We start from the raw sequence: 23,028 nt of genomic DNA on the forward strand, positions 1-23,028 counted from the left end.
GCCTGTACGCTAATGCTAGGAGCCTCCGAACCAAGATGGGAGAACTGGAGTGCTTGGTCTTAGAGAAGAGCATTGATATAGTGAGCATAACGGAGACCTGGTGGAATGGAGAAAACCAGTGGGATACAGTTATCCCTGGATATAAACTATATCGGAAGGACAGGGAAGGACGTATTGGTGGCGGAGTCGCTCTATACGTGAAAGAAGGCATTGAATCCAGCAAGCTCGAAACCCCAAAAGAGGCAGACTCCTCCACAGAATCGTTGTGGGTGGTGATACCGTGCCCCAGGAGGGACTTAATACTGGGAACGATCTATCGTCCCCCTGATCAAAATGCTCAGGGAGACCTTGAGATGAGATATGAAATTGAGGAAGCATCCAAACTAGGAAATGTGGTAGTAATGGGTGACTTCAACTACCCGGACATAGACTGGCTGCATATGTGTTCCAGTCATGACAAAGAAGCAAAGTTTCTAGATATTCTAAATGACTATGCCCTAGACCAGTTGGTCATGGAACTGACCAGAGGGACGGCAACCCTGGACTTAATCCTCAGTGGGGACCGGGACCTGGTGCGAGATGTAAGTGTTGTTGAACCGATTGGGAGCAGTGACCACAGTGCGATTAAATTAAACATATATGTAACTGGCCAATTGCCAAGAAAATCCAACACGGTCACATTTGACTTCAAAAGAGGAAACTTCACAAAAATGAGGGGATTGGTAAAAAGAAAGCTGAAAAACAAAGTCCAGAGGGTCACATCACTCGAAAATGCTTGGAAGTTGTTTAAAAACACTATATTAGAAGCTCAACTGGAGTGCATACCGCAGATCAGAAAAGGTACCGCCAGGGCCAAGAAGATACCAGCATGATTAACGAGCAAAGTCAAGGAAGCTCTTAGAGGCAAAAAGTCTTCCTTCAGAAAATGGAAGTCTTGTCCGAATGAAGAAAATAAAAAAGAACACAAACTCTGGCAAAAGAAATGCAAGAAGACAATAAGGGATGCTAAAAAAGAATTTGAGGAGCACATTGCTAAGAACATAAAAACCAACAACAAAAAATTCTATAAATACATTCAAAGCAGGAGACCATCTAGGGAGACGATTGGACCCTTGGATGATAAGGGAGTCAAAGGTGTACTAAAGAACGATAAGGAGATTGCAGAGAAGCTAAATGAATTCTTTGCATCTGTCTTCACAGTGGAAGATATAGGGCAGATCCCTGAACCTGAACTAACATTTGCAGGAAGGGATTCTGAGGAACTAAGACAAATAGTGGTAACGAGAGAGGAAGTTCTAAGCTTAATGGACAATATAAAAACTGACAAATCACCGGGCCCGGATGGCATCCACCCGAGAGTTCTCAAAGAACTCAAAGGTGAAATTGCTGATCTGCTAACTAAAATATGTAACTTGTCCCTCGGGTCCTCCTCCGTGCCTGAGGACTGGAAAGTGGCAAATGTAATGCCAATCTTCAGAAAGGGATCCAGGGGGGATCCCGGAAATTACAGGCCAGTTAGCTTAACTTCTGTCCCTGGAAAACTGGTAGAAAGTATTATTCAAGCTAGATTAACTAAGCACATAGAAGAACAAGCCTTGCTGAAGCAGAGCCAGCATGGCTTCTGCAAGGGAAAGTCCTGTCTCAGTAACCTATTAGAATTCTTTGAGAGTGTCAACAAGCATATAGATAGAGGTGATCCAGTGGACATAGTGTACTTAGACTTTCAAAAAGCGTTTGACAAGGTACCTCACCAAAGGCTTCTGAGGAAGCTTAGCAGTCATGGAATAAGAGGAGAGGTCCTCTTGTGGATAAGGAATTGGTTAAGAAGCAGAAAGCAGAGAGTAGGAATCAACGGACAGTTCTCCCAATGGAGGGCTGTAGAAAGTGGAGTCCCTCAAGGATCGGTATTGGGACCTGTACTTTTCAACTTGTTCATTAATGACCTAGAATTAGGAGTGAGCAGTGAAGTGGCCAAGTTTGCTGATGACACTAAATTGTTCAGGGTTGTTAAAACAAAAAGGGATTGCGAAGAGCTCCAAAAAGACCTCTCCAAACTGAGTGAATGGGCAGAAAAATGGCAAATGCAATTCAATATAAGCAAGTGTAAAATTATGCATATTGGAGCAAAAAATCTGAATTTCACATATACGCTCATGGGGTCTGAACTGGCGGTGACCGACCAGGAGAGAGACCTCGGGGTTGTAGAGGACAGCACGATGAAAATGTCGACCCAGTGTGCGGCAGCTGTGAAAAAGGCAAATTCCATGCTAGCAATAATTAGGAAAGGTATTGAAAATAAAACAGCCGATATCATAATGCCGTTGTATAAATTTATGGTGCGACCGCATTTGGAATACTGTGTACAGTTCTGGTCGCCTCATCTCAGAAAGGATATTATAGAGTTGGAAAAGGTTCAGAAGAGGGCAACCAGAATGATCAAGGGGATGGAGCGACTCCCTTACGAGGAAAGGTTGCAGCATTTGGGGCTTTTTAGTTTAGAGAAAAGGCGGGTCAGAGGAGACATGATAGAAGTGTATAAAATTATGCATGGCATTGAGAAAGTGGATAGAGAAAAGTTCTTCTCCCTCTCTCATAATACTAGAACTCGTGGACATTCAGAGAAGCTGAATGTTGGAAGATTCAGGACAGACAAAAGGAAGTACTTCTTTACTCAGCGCATAGTGAAACTATGGAATTTGCTCCCACAAGATGCAGTAATGGCCACCAGCTTGGATGGCTTTAAAAGAAGATTAGACAAATTCATGGAGGACAGGGCTATCAATGGCTACTAGCCATGATGGCTGTGCTGTGCCACCCTAGTCAGAGGCAGCATGCTTCTGAAAACCAGTTGCCGGAAGCCTCAGGAGGGGAGAGTGTTCTTGCACTCGGGTCCTGCTTGCGGGCTTCCCCCAGGCACCTGGTTGGCCACTGTGAGAACAGGATGCTGGACTAGATGGGCCACTGGCCTGATCCAGCAGGCTCTTCTTATGTTCTTATGTTCTTACATCAAAAGGATGCAGATACTATCACTTCTAGATTACATGTTATACCTATAGCTGGTATATGTCATTTACTTAATTTAAATATTTTTGGCTCTGCCTTTCTGGTAACATGCTGAAAGGGCTTACACTATGATAAGAAAACTAAGATTGTAATAAAATACTAACTCATAACAAATTTTTTAAAAAAGGAAGTGGCAGATATCATTTCAAACTGCTACATTAGCAGGGTGACTACAACTTTAGCAGGTGCGCAGGTCAAAAGCCTGCCCCCTGAAAGACATTCACACTATAGCGCCATTTGAGCATTCAAAAGAACAGGTGGAGGTACAAACTTATATAGGGTATGGGCCATCGTGTTCCACTCTCTTTCACACCCTTCTTCCACTGCCACAATGCAGTACACAGATTTGTCAACAGTCACAGATTAATTTAGATCCAATATTTATTTCTTTACTTCATAATTAGAAAGGTGCTTCTGTTTCCTCCTCTCTTTTTGCTGGCTTGAGTTTATTTTCTCCATTATTTTCAGTGCAATCCTATGCACATTTTCTTAGAAATAAGTCTCACAATACTTGGGACTTGCTGCCAGGAAAGCATACATAGGATTGCAGCTTTACCACATAATCTTATATTAACCTGCTCAAAAATAAGGCCTATTGAATTCAAAAGGACTTAAAGGATTGCAACCTAAATTATTTCATTGATACTGATTGTTCCTTTTGTTGTTGAGACTCATTGGCTTGATTTATACCAATGTACCTCTAGTTTGCAAAGCCAATATTATGAATTTTGGACACCTTGTATAATAATATAGATGTTGGCAAAATAAAAACTTGGAAGAGCACACAAAGAGATCCTTGCCCTAAATGCTTTGTATTTTTACATTTGAATACATTTAAATTGACACATGATGAGTGAGATTTATATACACAAAGAATATGGAGAAAAATGAATAAAATTAAATTAAATTTGCTTATGATCGTTAGCAGGGTATCTGTGTGAAAGTCTTGTCATGGAATAGCTAAAACAGCAGATGCTTCAGTTATCTGCCAGTGATGAGTATTCCCCTCAAGGTGGGACCAGATGATATTTGAGGCCTGATGCCTGCTATCCATATGTTATTACATCACATCTTCTTAATCATTTCCTGTTCCCTCATTTGGCAAGTGTTTCTTCTGGGGGAATCATGAATCTTCCATTTGTTTTGTTTTTCCATTTATTGGGCAAAATGAGGAGACATTTGGAAATGAAAAAAAAAGAGGCAGCAGAAGGCAAAAGAAGTATCTGACTTGTTGCTGGTGTTGTTATTAGCTGTTGTAGTAGTAGTAATAGCGGCGGCGGCGGCAGCAGCAGCAGTGGCAGTATTACATTTTGTTCGTGGAAATATCTGGACCACAACTTTGTGGTCTTATTCTGTTGTTGTCCATATGTGTGAAGAACTGGAAGATGGCAAGCACACATTTCCCGTCCATCGACAGACCCAGAGGGCTCTGTTGATGGCGGGCCTTTGCAGCCATGCAGGGGAAGACCTGGCATGGCTTCAACCCCCCCCCTCCGATTGCGGCATGGCTATGCATGCCGCATCACACAGAGGGCGGGACAGGGTGGCTATTAAAACCCTGCTCCACCTTCCCTCAGCCTCTTTCTAGCCTTGCACAACACCCACCCTCCCTCCCTTAAGGCAGTACAAGTTTAACTGGTCACCTCGGGGACAGGATGAAATTTTTAGCTAGTTGGCCTTCGTTTGCTGACAAGTTTTGTACCTATCCTGTACTGTTCTTCTAATTCAGCTAATTCGGCTTAATTTGATTTGGTTGATTTGTTGCCTGCCAAGTAGTTTAATCTGTAAATAAATTAATTGGGTCACATTTGGTGGATATGTGTGGGAATTTCACAGGGTAGGGTTTGGTGAGCACCCTTAGGCACGCTTTAAGGTGATAGGTAGGATCTGAGGCTTGCCTTGCAGGTTGTAAGGCCTGTTGGCAGGATAAGGCTCACTTTTGGGGCTAACCTGTAACACCTACTCAGAGTTGTGTGGCCCAGGGGGGGGTGGAGCACGAACAGCTCCCTAACCACCCTGCAGGGATGAGGCCCAGAGAAGGGGATTGGTCTTGGACCACCTTCTTTTCCATGGCAGGGTGTTCTCGCTGATTGTATAAGAATTCGGTCCTGTACTTTTCTCTGCAGATCGTTTGTTATACAATCAAGCACTTAATTGGCTTTATTTAAATAAACATGGCCCTTGATTTACCCACACTTCACCTTTTCTTGGCTCTTCATTTCCCACCTATCTGCTGCAATGTGTACCTCTTTGGTTTACATAAACCAGGGGTAGAGAACCTTGAACTGTCAGATGTTGTTGGACTCCATCAGCCCCAGCCACCATGGCCAGTGGTCAGTGATGTTGGGAAATGTAGTCCAGCAACATCTGGAGGGCTACAGATTGCCCACCCTGGTGTAAATCAATAATTGGGCCTATCCCTTTCCAGATTAAAGGGGGGAACCACTCTGATTAGTTTTCATTGTGCTCCACCTGTGTGTAATGAAGACAGAAGCAAGTAGGAATTTAAACATAATTTTGAAATTGTGGAATGCACTGTGACTATGAGGGTCCAAAAGTTAAGCACTCCCAGGAAGAGAGATGCACTCTTACTAAGGGTCCCTTTCAAATTGATCTCAGCAGCTTGCTGACCCACTCTTGGGATGGCCAACATGTTTGTCAAAGATATAGCTGCTTTTAAACTGTTTTGAAATGTTCTTAATGTTCTAAAATTTTAAATGTTGTTAATTGTTTGCAAATGTTTTCCATGTGCTTATATTACATTTTTAATTGTATTGCTTTATTACTTTGCTATTTGCCACCCTGGGAGGAAGGCTGGAATAGAAATTAATCAAACAAACAAACAAATACTTCCTATAAATTGTCAGTTCTCTCAAGAACTGAAACAACAGTGGTATGGGAAGAAGCCCTGTCAAGATCATCAGCATTGTCATGGCCCCGTCAGAGGACTCCTCAGATGAGGACGACTCGGGAGTAACAGCAGCAGACCCAGGAGCAGCAGGAGACACGGAGGAGCCTCCTGAGAATCCAGCTCCTTCTCCCCCTCAGCTGCAGAGCACCCCAGGGACAGCAGAGGCCCTGCAGCCAGACACAGACAGTGAACAGGATACTCCCCCCTCACCTGCAGAACGTAGACAGCAGAAGGTCAGGCAGAAGAGAGGCAGGCCTGTCTCCTTAAGGCCCAAATGCTGAGGGCTCACACCTGCTGTCCATCCTGCTCCTTATAAGGCACACCTTGGCTGCAGCTTGTTGCTGACTGCAACGTCAGGCGTGGCTTTGTGTAGACCTAGTTTCCCTGCAGCATCTCTTTGACTGACCTCCTTGGCAATTGATCCCGGACCTCCACTGACCTCGCTTCTGGACTTCTGACTCTGCAAGTACGCTTCGGATAGGCCTGGCAGATTTACAACCCGACTGCTGGCTAAGGACTTTCCTTCCCTGCCAAAGACCCAGGAATTTCCAGCCCCCCCTGACACTGCTGATGCAGTGTAGAGCTGACAGTTTGCAGTCAGCCCAAACAAAGCAGGCAACAAAGGAGTGGGGGAAGTGCTGGAGCAACTCCAGCAGGAAAACTTGCTCCTGCGCTCACAAGTAGACCAGCTGCTGTTGGCCGTCCAAGGCTTGCAAACCCAGCTAGCAGCAGCCCCACCCCCTCTCCCTACAGGGAGAGCCAAGTGCCCTGTGACTCTCCCAGAGAAATTTACTGGGGCTTCTGACTAGCTCTCAGCCTTCTTGGCCCAGGCCCAGCTCTTCATGGAGTTACGCCCAGAGGCCTTCCCAGATGATAAGACCCGGGTGGGATTCTTGATTAACCTCTGCACCGGGGCAGCTAGATGGGCCACGCCCCTGCTCCTCGAGCGGAGCCCCGTGCTCAACGACCTCGCCGCCTTCACCAGAGAACTGAAGGCTATGTTCGAGGACCCAGTCCAATCTGCCACAGCCAACCGCCGGATACGCAGGCTGCAGCAAGGCCGACGCCCCTTGGGGGAATATGTAACAGACTTTCATCTATTGCAACAAACCCTGGGCTGGAACGAAGCCGCTCTCATGGACCAGTTTCAGGAGGGGCTGTCGGATGAGCTCCTGGATGAGCTAGCTAGGGTGGAGCGCCCTGGAACCCTGCAAGCCCTCATACGCCTGTGTCTCCAGATTGACGGGAGGCTGGAAAGCAGGTGTGCTGCCAACCAACTCCGGCCAGTCTACAGAGCATCAGCCCCAGTGGCTGGGCCCTTGGAGCCCGTCGGCAAGGACCCTACACCCCCGGCAGAACCGATGCAGCTGGGAGGGGCTCAGCCACGTCTCTCTGCGGCCAAAAAGCTGCAACGCCGGCAACAGGGCCTCTGCCTGTATTGCAGGGCCCCGGGACATTTTGCAGCCCACTGTTCCGCGAAACGACCCACAGCCCCTGCCTCGGGAAACGCCCATGCCCCGGCCTTCACAGGCCCCTGAGCCGGGGCACCCTCATGGTTCAAGGGGCCTGCCACCTCAGTTCCTCACCGCCCAAGCATCTGACCGTGTTGATTGCACTGACAGTCCCCGGAAGGGGGACCCTACCAGTACCCGCCATGCTGGACTCAGGATCCACCAGCAATTTTATGGACATGTCCTTTGCCAAGCTCCACCGGGTTCCTAGTCAACCCATTCACCGCCCCCTCCTGGTGGAGACTATTGATGGCCAGCTTCTCGGCTCAGGCCCTGTAGTACAGGAGACAGTGCTGCTTGACATGGCCCTGGGGGAGCACGAGGAAAGCCTCCAGTTCTACCTGGCTGCCGCACCCCACTTCCCAGTCGTGCTGGGCCTGGCATGGCTCCAGCGGCATGACCCCATCATCCAGTGGTCCACGGGCCGACTGACCCTCGGATCCCCCTATTGCCAAGCCAACTGCTGGAGGCCGAAGGAGCGCATCCTGATGACCCAGGAGGCAAGCTCCGTGCCCGAGGCCTTACCGGAACAGTACCGGGAGTTCGTGGATGTGTTTGGGAAACAAGAGGCAGACCAGTTGCCGCCCCATCATCCTTATGACTGTCCCATTGATCTGCTCCCCGGAGCCAAGATTCCCATGGGCCGGCTTTATTCCCTGTCAGAACCCGAACTGGCAGCCCTCAGAGAGTTCCTCGACAAGAACCTGCGCCGAGGGTTCATTCGCCCTTCCACGTCCCCTGCAGCTGCCCCTGTCCTCTTTGTCAAAAAGAAATGTGGGGAACTCCGGCTGTGCAATGACTACCGCGCCCTCAACCAGATTACAGTTCGGAATCGCTACCCTCTGCCCCTGATCCCAGAACTGTTAGAGCGGCTGCGGGGCGCTCGCATTTTCACCAAACTAGACCTGAGAGGGGCCTACAACCTGGTGCGTATGCGGGAGGGCGATGAGTGGAAGACGGCCTTCCGCACCCGTTATGGGCACTTTGAGTACACAGTGATGCCGTTTGGCTTGTGAAACACCCCTGCCATCTTCCAGCACTTCATGAACGACATCATCCGGGACCTGCTAGACCGCTTCCTGGTGATCTACTTGGATGACATCCTGATCTACTCGCCGAACCCCTCGGAACATAAGGAGCACGTTCGAGCGGTGCTGCAGCGCCTGCGGGAGCACCGCCTCTTCGCCAAGCTCGAAAAATGCGCCTTTGACCTCACGACTGGGGATTTCCTAGGCCATCGGATCTCGCCCTCGGGTATCCAGATGGACCCCGCCAAAATTGAGACCATCCTCCACTGGGCAGCTCCGCGAAGCCCCAAAGATGTGCAGCGCTTCTTGGGCTTCGCCAACTATTACCGCCGGTTCATCTCCCACTTCTCCGAACTCACCACGCCCATATCAGACCTGCTTCGAGGCAAAGAGAAGTTTGTTTGGACCGAGGCCGCTCAGCAGGCCTTCCGGTGCCTCCAACACACCTTTACATCTGAACCCATCTTCCAGCAACCCGACCCTACCCGACCTTACATAGTGGAGGCCGATGCATCGGATAAGGCAGTGGCAGCGGTCCTACTTCAGCCGGTGGGGAGCAAGCAGTCCCTGCTCCCCTGTGCGTTCCACTCCCGGAAACTCAACGCTTCGGAACAGAACTACACCATTTGGGAGAAGGAGTTACTGGCCATCAAAGTAGCCTTCGAGACCTGGCGTCATCTCCTGGAAGGGGCGCGCCATCCGGTCCAGGTACGAACAGACCACCAAAACCTGGAGCACCTGCAAAGCCCCCGACGGCTGAACCAACGCCAGATCCGGTGGTCCCTGTTTTTTTCCCGGTTCCAGTTCATGGTCACCTACCTCCATGGCCACCAAAACACCCTAGCAGACGCACTCTCTCGCAAGCCAGAATACCAAGCTGAGCAGGTCGATCACCCCCTTCGCCCAATTCTTCACCCAGAGAACTTCGCCGCTACCCACCAGCCACAACCCCTCCTGGACCGGGTGCAGGAACAGCAGCAAAAGGACCCCTATGCCCTGGCCCAGCAGCGAGAGCTCCAGTCAGGGATGCCCGCCCGGGACAGCCCCTTTTCCTTGCAGCAGGGCCTCTTGTATCACCGGAACCAGTTGTACGTTCCCCCGGGAGCTCTGCGGGGAGAGGTGCTCCACCTCTGCCATGACAGCCAGCCAGCCGGCATTTTGGAACGTATAAAACCCTCCACCTGGTCCTATGGGATTTCTGGTGGCCCCGGGTCCAAGCGGACGTCAAGGACTATGTAGCGGCCTGTGATGCCTGCCAGCGAGCCAAGAGCCACCCCGGCAAGCCCCCGGGGCTCCTGCTCCCACTGCCTACCCCCCCCAGGCCCTGGCACTCGGTCTCCCTGGATTTTATCACGGACTTACCAGCCTCCCGGGGAATGACCATCGTCCTCGTAGTTGTAGACCTGTTCACCAAAATGGCCCATTTCCTCCCCTGTGCCGGCCTACCCTCTGCCCCAGAAACTGCGCAACTGTTCTTGACCCAGGTTTTCTGGTTACACGGCCTCCCCGACCACCTGATCTCTGACCGAGGAGCCCAGTTCACCACCTGGTTCTGGCAGGCCCTGTTTCGGGCCCTGAACATCCAGATCCACTTGTCCTCCGCCCACCACCCTCAATCAGATGGACAAACAGAACGTACCAGCGCCACCGTCGAACAATACCTGCGGTGTTACACCTGCTTCCAACAGGACAATTGGGTGGATCTGTTACCGCTGGCGGAGTTCGCGTATAATAACTCCGTGCATGCCTCCACGTGCCAGACCCCGTTCTTTGCCTCTTACGGCTACCACCCCCAATTCTTCCCCTCAGTGCGACCCCCGTCGCCGGTCCCCGCTGCGGATGTCATGCTGCAGGAGTTGCAAGCCCTGCAGGCAGTCCTGAAGGAGCAGCTGGAGCAGGCCAAGGACGCGTATAAGCGCTTTGCTGGCCGCCACCGCCAACCAGGCCCACCACTGAAGGTAGGCGACTGGGTATGGCTCTCAACCAAATTCCTGCATTCGCAACGGCCGTCTCACAAGCTGGAGGCTCGGAATGCAGGTCCCTTCCGGATCACCCAGCAAATTAACCCGGTGGCTTTCCGGCTCCAACTCCCTGCCTCCTTCCGCATTCACCCTGTCTTCCATAGATCACTGCTGACTCCCGCTCTCCCGCCTCACCCCTTGGGTAGTCAACCACGGCCCCCACCACCGATACAAGTCAACGGGGAAGAGGAATTCAAAGTGGCGCAGATCCTGGACTCCCGGAGGCATCGTGGGCGCCTCCAGTACCTCATAGACTGGCAGGGGTACGGCCCTGAGGAACGCTCATGGGAAGATGCGGTGCAGGTGCATGCCCCTCGTCTGGTCCGGCACTTCCACCAGCGCTACCCGGATAAGCCTGGCCCCGGCGGGAGGCGGAGGGTTGGTCGTGGGGCAGGGGATAGTGTCATGGCCCCGTCAGAGGACTCCTCAGATGAGGACAACTCGGGAGTAACAGCAGCAGACCCAGGAGCAGCAGGAAACACAGAGGAACCTCCTGAGAATCCAGCTCCTTCTCCCCCTCAGCTGCAGAGCACCCCAGGACAGCAGAGGCCCTGCAGCCAGACACAGACAGTGAACAGGATACTCCCCCCTCACCTGCAGAACGTAGACAGCAGAAGGTCAGGCAGAAGAGAGGCAGGCCTGTCTCCTTAAGGCCCAAACGCTGAGGGCTCACACCTGCTGTCCATCCTGCTCTTTATAAGGCACACCTTGGCTGCAGCTTGTTGCTGACTGCAACGTCAGGCGTGGCTTTGTGTAGACCTAGTTTCCCTGCAGCATCTCTTTGACTGACCTCCTTGGCAATTGATCCCGGACCTCCACTGACCTCGCTTCTGGACTTCTGACTCGGCAAGTACGCTTCGGATAGGCCTGGCAGATTTACAACCTGACTGCTGGCTAAGGACTTTCCTTCCCTGCCAAAGACCCAGGAATTTCCAGCCCCCCCAGACACTGCTGATGCAGTGTAGAGCTGACAAGCATGTAGCCAAAATCTGATTGACTATATATATAGTATCACGATATCATCCTATTCACTATGCTATTCCAAACTGAGGATTGCCTGTGATCTAGAAAGCATTCTCTACTGTTCTTTTTTTCCTGTATGACATTATCGCATTCTTACAATTTAGAAAATTTTGAGAGGAGTATCTGTTTCTGCAAAAACAACAAAGATTGTGTGGCACCTTTAAGACCAATAAATTTATTATGGCATAAGGTTTCTGATGAAATGACTAGTTCATGAATTCCACAGGATTCAAATTGTAATATAATAAAAGAAAAAATAGAAGCAATAAGATAATTAAAAATTAATATAAATTATTAATGTAATTGATATGCCATTTCCCATCTTCAACTACAAATCCACAGACTTGCCATGGACCACCTGAATGAAGTTTGTGGACCACTGGTGGTCCATGGACCACAATTTGGGGAACCCTGATTTAGAGGCGTTCAAGAAATATTTTCATTCTCCATCAATTTCCATCTGAGAACAAGAGATATTTCAGTGTAGTCCTAGACCTCAGTCTCACATGACCTAGGTGCTCTGGAGTGGTACACAGACACACTCCATGCTGTTGAAGTAACTTTGGAAGGACTAAAATAAGTTTCAGTCTTGGATTGGCTCCCCAGCTGCATTCCACAAAGATGGCTCAGCATTCCATTCAGATAAATTGACATGCCCCCTTGAGTTTCCTAGTATTATATTACAGCAGAAGTGGGAAACCTGTGGCTCTTCAGATGTCATTGGATTCTAATTCCCATCAGCTCCAGCCAGTATGACCAATAGCCAGGGGTTATGGGAGTTGTAGTCCAGCAATATCTGCAGGGCCAAGGTTCCCCATGCATGCACTACAGCACTTGTCAGTATTATTCAGCATTCAGTTGGACTGAATACATGCCAGAAGTTATTGGAATTACACATTTCTTTAATGATATGAAATTTTCTTCATTAGTATTTTAAAAACAAACATAGTGAGGTGCTTTTTTGGCGGGGGAGGAAGCTGTATCTGGGAGCCTGCTTGTTGCTTAAAATAGAAATTTTAGTGACAATATTTCTCCAGTACACATTAACTGGACTGAGCATCAACTGCAGGTTCCCAAAGGGGATATTAACTATAGCAGAATGATTCCCAAACAGATACAAAATAAATACATCCAGTGTTAAGCCCCGGAGGGACAATGATGATGTCTGTCGGAAACTATCTCAGTCCAGATAATGGTTTTGTTTGTTTGTTTTTGAGAAACCAAAACACAATGAAGACAGCCTGTATGAAAGCTGAGCTTAAATGCAGAGAAAAAGAAAAGAAATTTGATCATGGTAGATTTTTGCTGCAGTTTTCAAAACGATTGCAACATCATTACACAAGATTTAGTAATTTATGTTAGAGGTGAGAGGGAGATTTTTAAGTGGATGTGAAATGCCTGATCTACTCATGCAGAAAAGAACTTAGGCCAATTGCTATGAGACTTTTTGTACTCAGGTGTGCATGTATGTGATTTGAGGATGAACATATATAACAAATGTAGACACAGTTCACATTTGACTAGTCACATGTTTTCTTTTCAAGTATGAAACCCCCTATGAGGAAAGGTTACAACACTGGGGGATTTTTAGTTTAGAGAAAATGTGAGTCAGAGGTGACATGATAGAAATTATGCATGGCATGGAGAAAGTGGATAGAGATTTTTTTTTCTCCCTCTCTCACAACTCTACAACTTGTGGACATTCAGTGAAGCTGAATATTGGAAGATTCAGGACAGCCAAAAGAAAGTACTTCTTCACGCAGTGCCTAGTTAAACTATGGAATTCACTCCCACAAGAGACAGTGATGGCCACCAACTGGGACAGCTAGAGAAGAGGATTAGACATATTCATGGAGGATAAAGCTAGCAATGCCTACTAGCCACAATGGCTATGATCTTCCTTCATGGTCAAGGGGAGTATGTTCTGAATACTAGATGCTGGAAACTGCAGAAGCGGAGAGTACTCTCGGTTCAGATCCTGCTTGCAGGCTTCCCATACGCATCTGGTTGGCCACTATGAGAACAGGATGCTGGACTTGATGGGTCACTGGCCTGATCCAGCAAAGCTCTTCATATGTTCTTCAGTACAAAAAGTCTCAAAAGAACTGCTCCTTGGATATTTAATATTCAGACTTTTAAAAATTATTTTTCTCTTAGCTACTCAGACTGGTAAATAGGGGATCGTTTAGATCAAGAATATCGAAGGACAGTAAATTAGGGATGCCTCTAAAATCCAGTTTTAATGAGGTTTTGCTGTGGATTTGGAGTTCTACTTTAGCAAAACCAAATCTGTAACTAACTAGAATCAGTTGGTGAGAAGCCCAGTCATTGCAAAGCACCTTTTCAAAGTCTACGTTTCAGTGGTGTCATGTTACCATTTCTTTATATACCATTTTTTGGCCCAAAGTGGTGAACAACAGCATATTAATACAACAAAAGATGCAATAAAATACAATAAAATATAATAAAGCAGTCATCATCTCCAGCAAAATCACAAAATTCTTCATAGTGTGGCCCACTTATTGAATAAACTGGACACAATATGGTGGTGACTGACTAACCTTGGGCTGTCTCACTCAACCACAGCCCATCTTTCACCTTAAGCTTCAGCCCTGTTGTCACTATCCTCTATTGCACTACTTCAGGGCAAACAAGCAGACTCCCCATGACCCCAACCCCCTTCTAACTAGGGTCATGACTTGAAGAGGCTATGGCCTAGCCTTCATCCCAAACCAAAGGAGTCTCCTCAAAAATAGTGCCACTTCTAGAAGTTCCTCTCACCACAGGGCAGGACTTACAGAGCTACCATGTCCTCCCATGTCCTCTCCTAGGTGCCTTCCAATTAATCTTTAACATGGAGGGCTATCAATGGCTGCTAACCCCAATGGTTATGTTCTACCTCCAGTATTGCTGGAAAATGTAGGAGGCTATAGCACTGTTGCACTCAGGTCCTGCTTGAGTGCTTCTCATAGGCACCTGATTGGCCACTGAGAACAGGATGCTGGACTAGATGCATCCCTCATCCTTCCCTTGGGCTCAGATGAAGAGCAAGTTTTGTAAAGTAGGTCAACATATTATTATTATTATTTTGCTTTCACAAGGGAAGTTCAGCTCTGCTACCACCGCAGCACTTGGATGCCCAATCTGGCAAAGTCTGGGTATTTTTTGTAATTTGAATTTTCATGAGAATAATTCAACTTTACCATGTCAAATAGGTACACACTTACTGATATATATCTAAACGCATTTTGGAACATCTGCTTCAAGGAAATAAAGATGCAGTTACCCTAGTGTAAACAATACAATTTTAACATGAACTCCATTTGATGCCTTGTGGATGTGAATGGGAAACTTATAAAAATACAGTAAAAGTAGGTTCATTACAGAACTCAATATAGAAAGCTAAAACGGGATGCCAGGTACCAAATATGGATGTGAACATGAGTATAAAAAATGAGACTGAGGAAGTACAGTGGCAAGGAAAATCATGCAAATGGAAAAAAAAAACCTTGAAGATCCCACAGGGTCCTTTATAGTAAGTCAAGTGAAAAATCTTCAGATCAATATAAGCGTGAACCAGAAGTCAATGTAGGAGTTGAGAACAGTGAGAATGCAACGTGAGCTTTTGGGGCTAAGTAATAAATGTAGCAATGGTATTTTGCATTAATTGAAGTCTCTTGACTCGGGTCTCTGGCAGAACTGAACATGAACACATTATTCAGCTATAGAAGTAATAAAGAAGAGATAAATGTCAATATATCTTAAAGGCAGAGTTCAGTCTAAGTAAGTGAAAGTTTCCAGCTTGGTTTTACATAAAATTAGTCAGTGGCTACACTCCAGAGGATCACAAGACTTCTAAATGGGCTCCTGCTAGGAGGAAGGGTGGGATATAAATCAAATAATAAATAAATGTAGAATGGCTCATTTTTCTTTGCTTGGCATAGAAGATATACATGAACAGTCTGCAACCTGAATCATAAGCCACTACTGCATCCTGGTTGGTTCTCTAGTGAACATCATCTACACAACTGGGGGCGGGATATTAACAACAACTTCCCTGGAAGGAGCAGGTCCACAGCTTGGAGCTACTCCTGAATCTAACACTGTCACTGGAGGGTCAGGTGGTTTTGCTGGCTAGAAGTACCTTTATCTAACTGGGCTCCTGCTGGGAAGAAGGGCAGGATATCAATCAATCAATCAATCAATCAATCAATCAATAACTCAGGCTGGTCCACCAGCTATGGCCTCTTTTGGACAGAAATGACTTGGCCACTGTACTGTATGCTTTGGTAACTTCCAGACTGGATTATCGCAGTGTGCTCTGCATAGGATTGCCCTTGAACATGTCTCAGACAACTATGCCAGATTACTGGCTGGGGTTCCCTTTAGATCTCATAACACCTCTGTTTTAAAAGAGTTACATTGGCTGTCAGTTTGTTTCTGGTCCAATTCAAGGTGCTAATGTTAATGTTTAAAGCTCTAAACTACTTAGGCCCCAAATATCTGAAAAGCCATCTCTTTCCCTACAGTTCTTCTCAAGTGTTAAGATCAACAGAAGGAGCACTCTTGGTAGTTCCACTGCCCTCAGATGCTTGGAGGTGGTGGAGATGGCATTCTCTGTGGCAGCCCCTAAGTTGTGGAACTCCCTCCCCACAGAAGTCCATCTGGCAACTTCACTATACAGCTTGTGGTGAATGCTGAAGATGCACCTCTTTACCATGGCCTTTGACACCTTGGATGTATATTTTTAGGAACCATGCTATTTTTGTGATTGTAAGTCATTTTAAATTGTTGTTAAGAATGTAATTTAGATTGTTGTACCCTGCCCTGGAACCTCAGGGTGAAGGGCAGGTAAGTAGTAGTAGTAGTAGTAGTAGTAGTAATTCTTGCTAGTCACTTGTTACCCAAAGGTCTCCCAGTGGAAATAGAAATGGACTGCCTTCAAGTCAATCCTGACTTATAACTACCCAATGAATAGGGTTTTCATGGTATGCGGTATTCAGAGGGGGTTTACCATTGCCTCCCTCTGAGGCTAGTCCTCCCCAGCTGGCTAGGGCCTGCTCAGCTTGCCACAGCTGCACAAGCCAGCCCTTCCTTGTCTGCAACTGCCAGCTGGGGGGCAACTGGGCTCCTTGGGACTATGCAGCTTGCCCACAGCTACACAGGTGGCAGGACAAGTAACCCCTCAGCCACTCACTGTGGGGGTGATCTTTAGCTGGCCCTTGACACCCAGGAGACACAAGTGGGGATTTGAACTCACAGAGTCTGGACTCCCAGCCAGGTTCTCCTCCCCACTGTGAAAACACAAATAAATATATTATACCATAAAAAACCCATAACAGCCACAGGAAACTTTGGCAGTACACTAATTATATCAGATGTACTGACCCAAGAAGCACTATGGAAATGAACTAATATTATTCTGTATTATTCTGAAGACTCCACATTCTGTTTAGAAGTTCTTTGATCTGAGCCAATCAAAGTACTGTGAGTGGTAGAGTATCAAGTTGTAAGACCCGCCCCTATTAAATATAGTACAACAATTTCCCTTGAATTTTCTGCAGAGTGATAATGAAATCAAATTCAGACTCTTACTGTGGAGAAAACATACGTTCTGACTAAATCCCAGGAGGCCAATAAACCAGTGAAACTCTACGAAGAACAATGTTGAAAATATTGTCATAAAAATTGACAAAAAAGATTTATTGGATGATGTAAAGGAGAACTGTCCATGAAAAAATGTTGCCTCAGACTCAGAAACGTCCTATCTAATGAGAAGTATCCCTGTTTTTTTTCTTAATTATATACAGTATAGCCAGCATGGATTTTTCACATTCCATAATGTTAAATTGAAAATACCCCCATGCCATTCTGATGTTTCCTATAAGCTAATTTCAAAACAGAACCATACAAAACTTATAGTGCTAAACTCAGAAACTCTGGCTTAACAACCCTCTAAATTTTCAGGGTGATACACAAAACAGTCAGAGAGAATCAAGAGTTCAAAGTGTAAAAAGAGAGAGAGAGAGAAACCAGACCCATTTTGGTTTTTTCTGTCAGAGTTCTCATAATTTGTTGAAATTAATTTAAAATCACCATGTTCACAGAGTACCGGTAATCCTATTACTGACTGTGCTCCATACTCTGACCTTCATCTTCTGCAGTTTAAAAGTTTAAAAACTGCCTGGCTGATTTTTAATTAATTTAGCATTAAAGTCAATGATAAGCCTGGGCATGCTCAATAAGAACCAACAGTCAGTGTTCTAAAAGCCAGACTCACAGATGCTTGGCTTGGCTTGGCTAATCAGGGGGCCACACCCACACCAGTCCTTTATTTCATTTCAGACAGCCATGGCTTCCCACAAAATTTTGGGAAGTGTTGTTTGTGAAGAGGGCTGAGAGGAGACCACTATTCCCCTGACAGAGCTCCAGAGGCCAGAGTGGTTTAACAGTCAGCTGCTCTAACTGAAGCTCTGTGAGAGGAATAGGGCACCTTGTAGCAACTCTCAGCGCCATTCACTAAGTACATTTCCTAGGATTCTTTGGGAGAAGCCATGACAATCTGAAGTGAAATAAAGGTCTGGTGTGAATGTGGCCAGTGACAGCTTTGGTTTAAATTTCGGTGGAACACTATATCTGCCTGTCCGGTTCAGAGTGGGAATCACGAGTCAGATATGAGGGTGCAAGGAACTCTTGCTTTATTAATGTAATGGATACATCAAAGGCTGAGCACCTCATAGGAAAGACCCTATGCTAACTCACTGCAAGTCCCTAACTACCCTCCAGACATGCTCTGCAACGTATGATGAAAGTTGACTCAATGCCCCATTCACAGCGCGGCAGTCTTAAATAGGAGAGGTCTTGGAGCGTAACCTCGCACTCCTTCGCACACACGCCCTCCGCCCTGTCCGCTTCTCCCTACGTTGTGAGCGTGGTGAAGGGGGGGCGAGTCTCCATGGGCTCATCTGACAAAATAGGGTCCTTATCTGCAGGCGGGAAAGCAGAGGGCTGGGAAGCTTTGGGCGTCTCTGGGATACTGCTTGGCACAGGAGGAGTTACTGCTCTTTCGGAATCCTCCCCTAACGGCTCCGTGGGGGTGCTTGATGGCTGAGCGCTGTCCCATTGAGGGGCAGGGCCATCCGTGGGAAATGGAGGGGCAGCTAGCTCACTCTCTTCCTCAAGGTCTGGGCTAGACTCAACAACAGCTGGATTGTCCATGCCCACTGATGGCTGAGGTGCCTGCAACTCATGCCTTCCCCCTCCTTGATCGTCAGGAGAGAGGCTGGGCTCAACACCCCTGGGCTCAACACTGCCTCCCTTAGAATAAAAAGGTGGGGGATATGCTGAAAAATGATACTGTTCACAATGTTTTCATTTTGGAAAGGAAAGAGGCTTCCCCTCTGCCCAGTGCACACCCACCCAATCTCTTCCTTTCCTCCTCCTCCCCTCCCTCCCCCTCCCCTTCTTGCCCCTCCCCCAGGTCAGTTTCACCTATCCTAAGCATGACTGCATAGGAGTAAATCCCACTGAACTCAAAAAGCATGAAAAAAATCAAACTTGCCCTCCTCTCCTCCTCCCTCCTATCACCTCCATCTTGCCCCTTCCCTCCCCCTCCTCCATGGTCAGTTTTACCTATCTTAAGCATGATTGCATGGGAGTAAATTGCATTGAACTCAATAAGCATGTAAATGATCAAACCCACCCTCCCCACCTCCTCATCCCTCCCACTACCTCCGTTTTGCCCCTTCCACCCTGCTTCCTTCGCCCCTCACCTTCCAATCGTCTCCTTCCCTCTCCTCCCTCCTTCTGCTCCCCTCTCCCCTCCCTCCTTCCCTCTCCCCTCCCCTCCGCCTCCCCATGGTCAGTTTTACCTATCTTAACCATGATTGCACAGGAGTAAATCCCACTGAACTCATTAAGCATGCAAAATTAAACCTGCCCTCCCCCTCCCCTCCCCCTCCTACCTGCTCCCATCCTCCTCCTCCCCTCTGTTCTTCCTCCCCTACCCCTACCCATCCTCCTTCTCCCCTGCCCATCCCCCTGTGGTCAGTTTCACCTATTCTAACCATGGTTGCAAGGGAGTACATCCCACTGAACTCAATAAGTATGCAAATGATCAATCCATTCTCAGCAAATTTGCGCAGGATCCCATGTCTTACCTCCTGGATTTAAAAAGCAGAAAAATTTACTAATAGGCAAAAACCGCTTGCATTTTAAGAATATACCTATAGCCAGGGCCAGTCCCAGACATGCCGGGGACATTGGGCACAAGCCTACCCCAGGCCCCAGTGCTCCCCTTCCGTAATTCACAACAGGATCGCTGCCGTGGATTGCATGGTAAGCGCCACCATTCCCTTGCTCAACCTACCTTTCTTGGCTGTTGCATGCGCAGCACTGCCCTTAACCAAGATGGCAGCCGAGGTTTCCCTAAAGGTCTGAAGCCTCTGCCGCAATCTTGGCTCATGGTTTATTTTTTCAAACAGCTACAGTCACTGCTTAAGTAGTAACGTATTGTAATCAGTCTGATTTTACATCAAACTGCAGTTTCAGATTCAACTGTTAATGCACCCAAAATAGAAATAGAACACAACCTCCAGTTTGAAACACAAAAGGCTATCTTCACCATCATATGACATTGACCAATAAAATGGCTCTGAAATTAATAAAAATAACTTTGACACAGATTTCTAGGATGAATAATGAGGGAAATACAATTTTCTAGTTTAGATTCTCTGTAGAAACATTAGTAACACAGGAATTTTAACGGTGCCCTTCTTCCTTGGGGTGGTCATGGTTCTCCGTTGTTTTCATCCAGAGGGGCAGATAGGCTGAGAGATGGTGAGTTGCCCATGGTCACCCACTACACTTTATAGCTCATTTCCATTTTGAAAAATTAATTAAAACAATTTGCATGCAGGCAAAATTTATTAAGTAGATCCACACAGTACATTTAAACCACATCCAACTCGCATTTAAAGTGCATGACTTCCCCTAAAGAATCCTGGGAAGTGTAGTTTCCCCCTCACAGTTATAGTTCCCACCACCCTTAACAAACTACAGATCTCATGATTCTGTGGTGGGATTTCATGTGCTTCAAATGGGTGTTGAATGTGCTTTAAATGTATGGTGTGGATCTGCCCTAGGTATGATGTGCATTCAAGAGTGAATTAAAAAGATCAATTTTAAAAGACACCTTTTTTAAACAGGGGAAGGGTTGTAGCTCATTGGTAGGGCATATGCTTTGCATGCAAAGACCCAGGATTCAATTTCTGGAAAAGACTATTGCCTGGAATCCTGGACAGCCAATGCTAGTCCATGTAATCAGTACTCAGCTAGATGGCACCAAATGGCCTGAGTTGGATTCCTTTGTTCCTTTAAATGGGAAGAGACTCAAGGGCCACAATGACTCCAAAATGTATTTATGTATTTTATTTACAACATTTATATACCACTTTATTATAAAAAAAATATCATAGCGGTTTACAGAAAGAATGAAAACAATAAAATTATTGGCAAAAACAGTTAAAGATAGTTATTTAAAAACATTCAAAATAATAAAACCAACAATGAGTTAAAAAGAGATTTAAAAATATAATAGCTTACATGCCTGGATAGGCTTTCCTAAACAAAAATTATTTTAGCAGGTCCTGAAAAGAGGCGTCTGCCTAATGTCAATAGGCAAGGAGTTCCAAAGCATAGGTCTTACAAGAGCAGAACAAGTACTATGTGGCACCCAAAACATGGAAAGCACACCTTGAGCTTGGTCTGGTAGCAAATCAGCAACCAATGCAAATTTCAGAGCAGAGGTTTTATGTGCTGATAGGATCTCACTCACATCAGCAATCGTGCCATAGCATTCTGCATTAACTGCAGCCCCCAGGTCAGGTTGTTCTACATGGGAATTTCTGTGACCTTGGCTGACTGGCTCCCAGGATTTTTTTAGTTTTGGTTTTCAGTTATGAATCCTGACTGGTTGTGGGATGCTGTCTGCCTTACTCATAGGAATCTTGTTGGTATGGTATTGCATTTAGGAAAGCATCACTGTCTTTTGTTTTTGTTTTTCTATTTGCATTTCATTTACCTTTAACCTCACTCCCTTACATCCATAGAAGCAACAGCAGTGGTTCCATGTGCTCAGATCAAGCCCCTAAAAGCCATTGATGATGCACCTTGTTGGTTGCATGGAGTTTGTTTCTTGCCCAATAGTGGTAAAAGAGAATTCACATATTTAGAAGTGTGGCTGCAATTGTTGTTCCCAAGCTGCTGCCTGTGATGGTAGACTAAACCATGTGTTTTTTCTCTCTGAAATTTATTACTCGCTGGAATTGGCTTGGCCGCCAAAGTGAGTTTATAGCAGCCCACAGGGTAGACAAAAAGGGTAGAGAATCTTCTTACTCTTTCTCATTTCTCAGACCTCTTTCTGCAGTGAAGGGTCAAAACTGTAAAGAGGTCTGGAGCAGCCATGTTAAAAGATAAGGGCAGGGCATTGTTGGCCATGCCCCTGTAACCTCATAGCAGCCCACCAATGTTAGAGGGTACCAGCTGCCACTGCAGTTTCTTATGTTTCCAATGCCACAATAATCAATCATACAAATCTATAATCAGTGGTGTTGTCACTGTAAGACTTTGTAGCTAAAGTCCAGAATCCTACTCAGCAGTATGAGCAAGAGGATCCCCAAATGTAGCAGATCACATTTTGAAGTAAATTAAGTAATTCACATTACCATCTAAAGAAGGAACGTAAAATAAAACCAGAGTCTAAAATTACCTAACTATAAACATTCTAGTTAGAAATAAACATTCTGACTAGAGATAATATACCACTTCAACCTATTAGAATCTGCATAACAGTCCACAAAATTGATCTTCACAAATCTTCCCTTAGTTTCTGTCGAAACATTTTGCAGAGCATCCTATCCATTATACACAACACAGAAGAACTTTTCATCTGTTTCTGCATGGTAGTTGTAATCTGAAGCACAAATAAAGGACATGCATAATCCTTGCTTTGGATGTTGATGATAGGTACGAATGTAAGAATTGTACTTCACAGTTCATTACAAATTGCTGTTTTACAGAATGGAAGTGAAGTTTCTTCAATTCTGTAGTTGGGCATCATGTAAAAAATAAACCCCTATTTATGGAGTTTTCATCTTTCACAGTTGTAGAACAGCCCTGAGAATCTGAAGACAACTAGAAAAATGCTTTCTTTGACTATGGGCCCATCCATACCTAACCGCAAAAATCACATTTTCCATATTTGGTTGATGGCCTTGAGATCTATACATGTCCTGTTTGTGGTCAGATTATTGTGAAAACTGGATTATCACACATCTATACATGTGGGGTTTTTTTGGTCTAAATTGCTTTAGCATTGGCCACTCCCGTAAGTCCACCCTTTTTCAGGGATTGGTCTATAACAGCCATTTGCTTTTTGCGCTCTTTTTCAGAAGAGTACAGATAATTTATTC

This window comes from Rhineura floridana, chromosome 7 (assembly GCF_030035675.1).
Source record: "Rhineura floridana isolate rRhiFlo1 chromosome 7, rRhiFlo1.hap2, whole genome shotgun sequence".
Taxonomy (NCBI): Eukaryota; Metazoa; Chordata; class Lepidosauria; order Squamata; family Rhineuridae; genus Rhineura; species Rhineura floridana.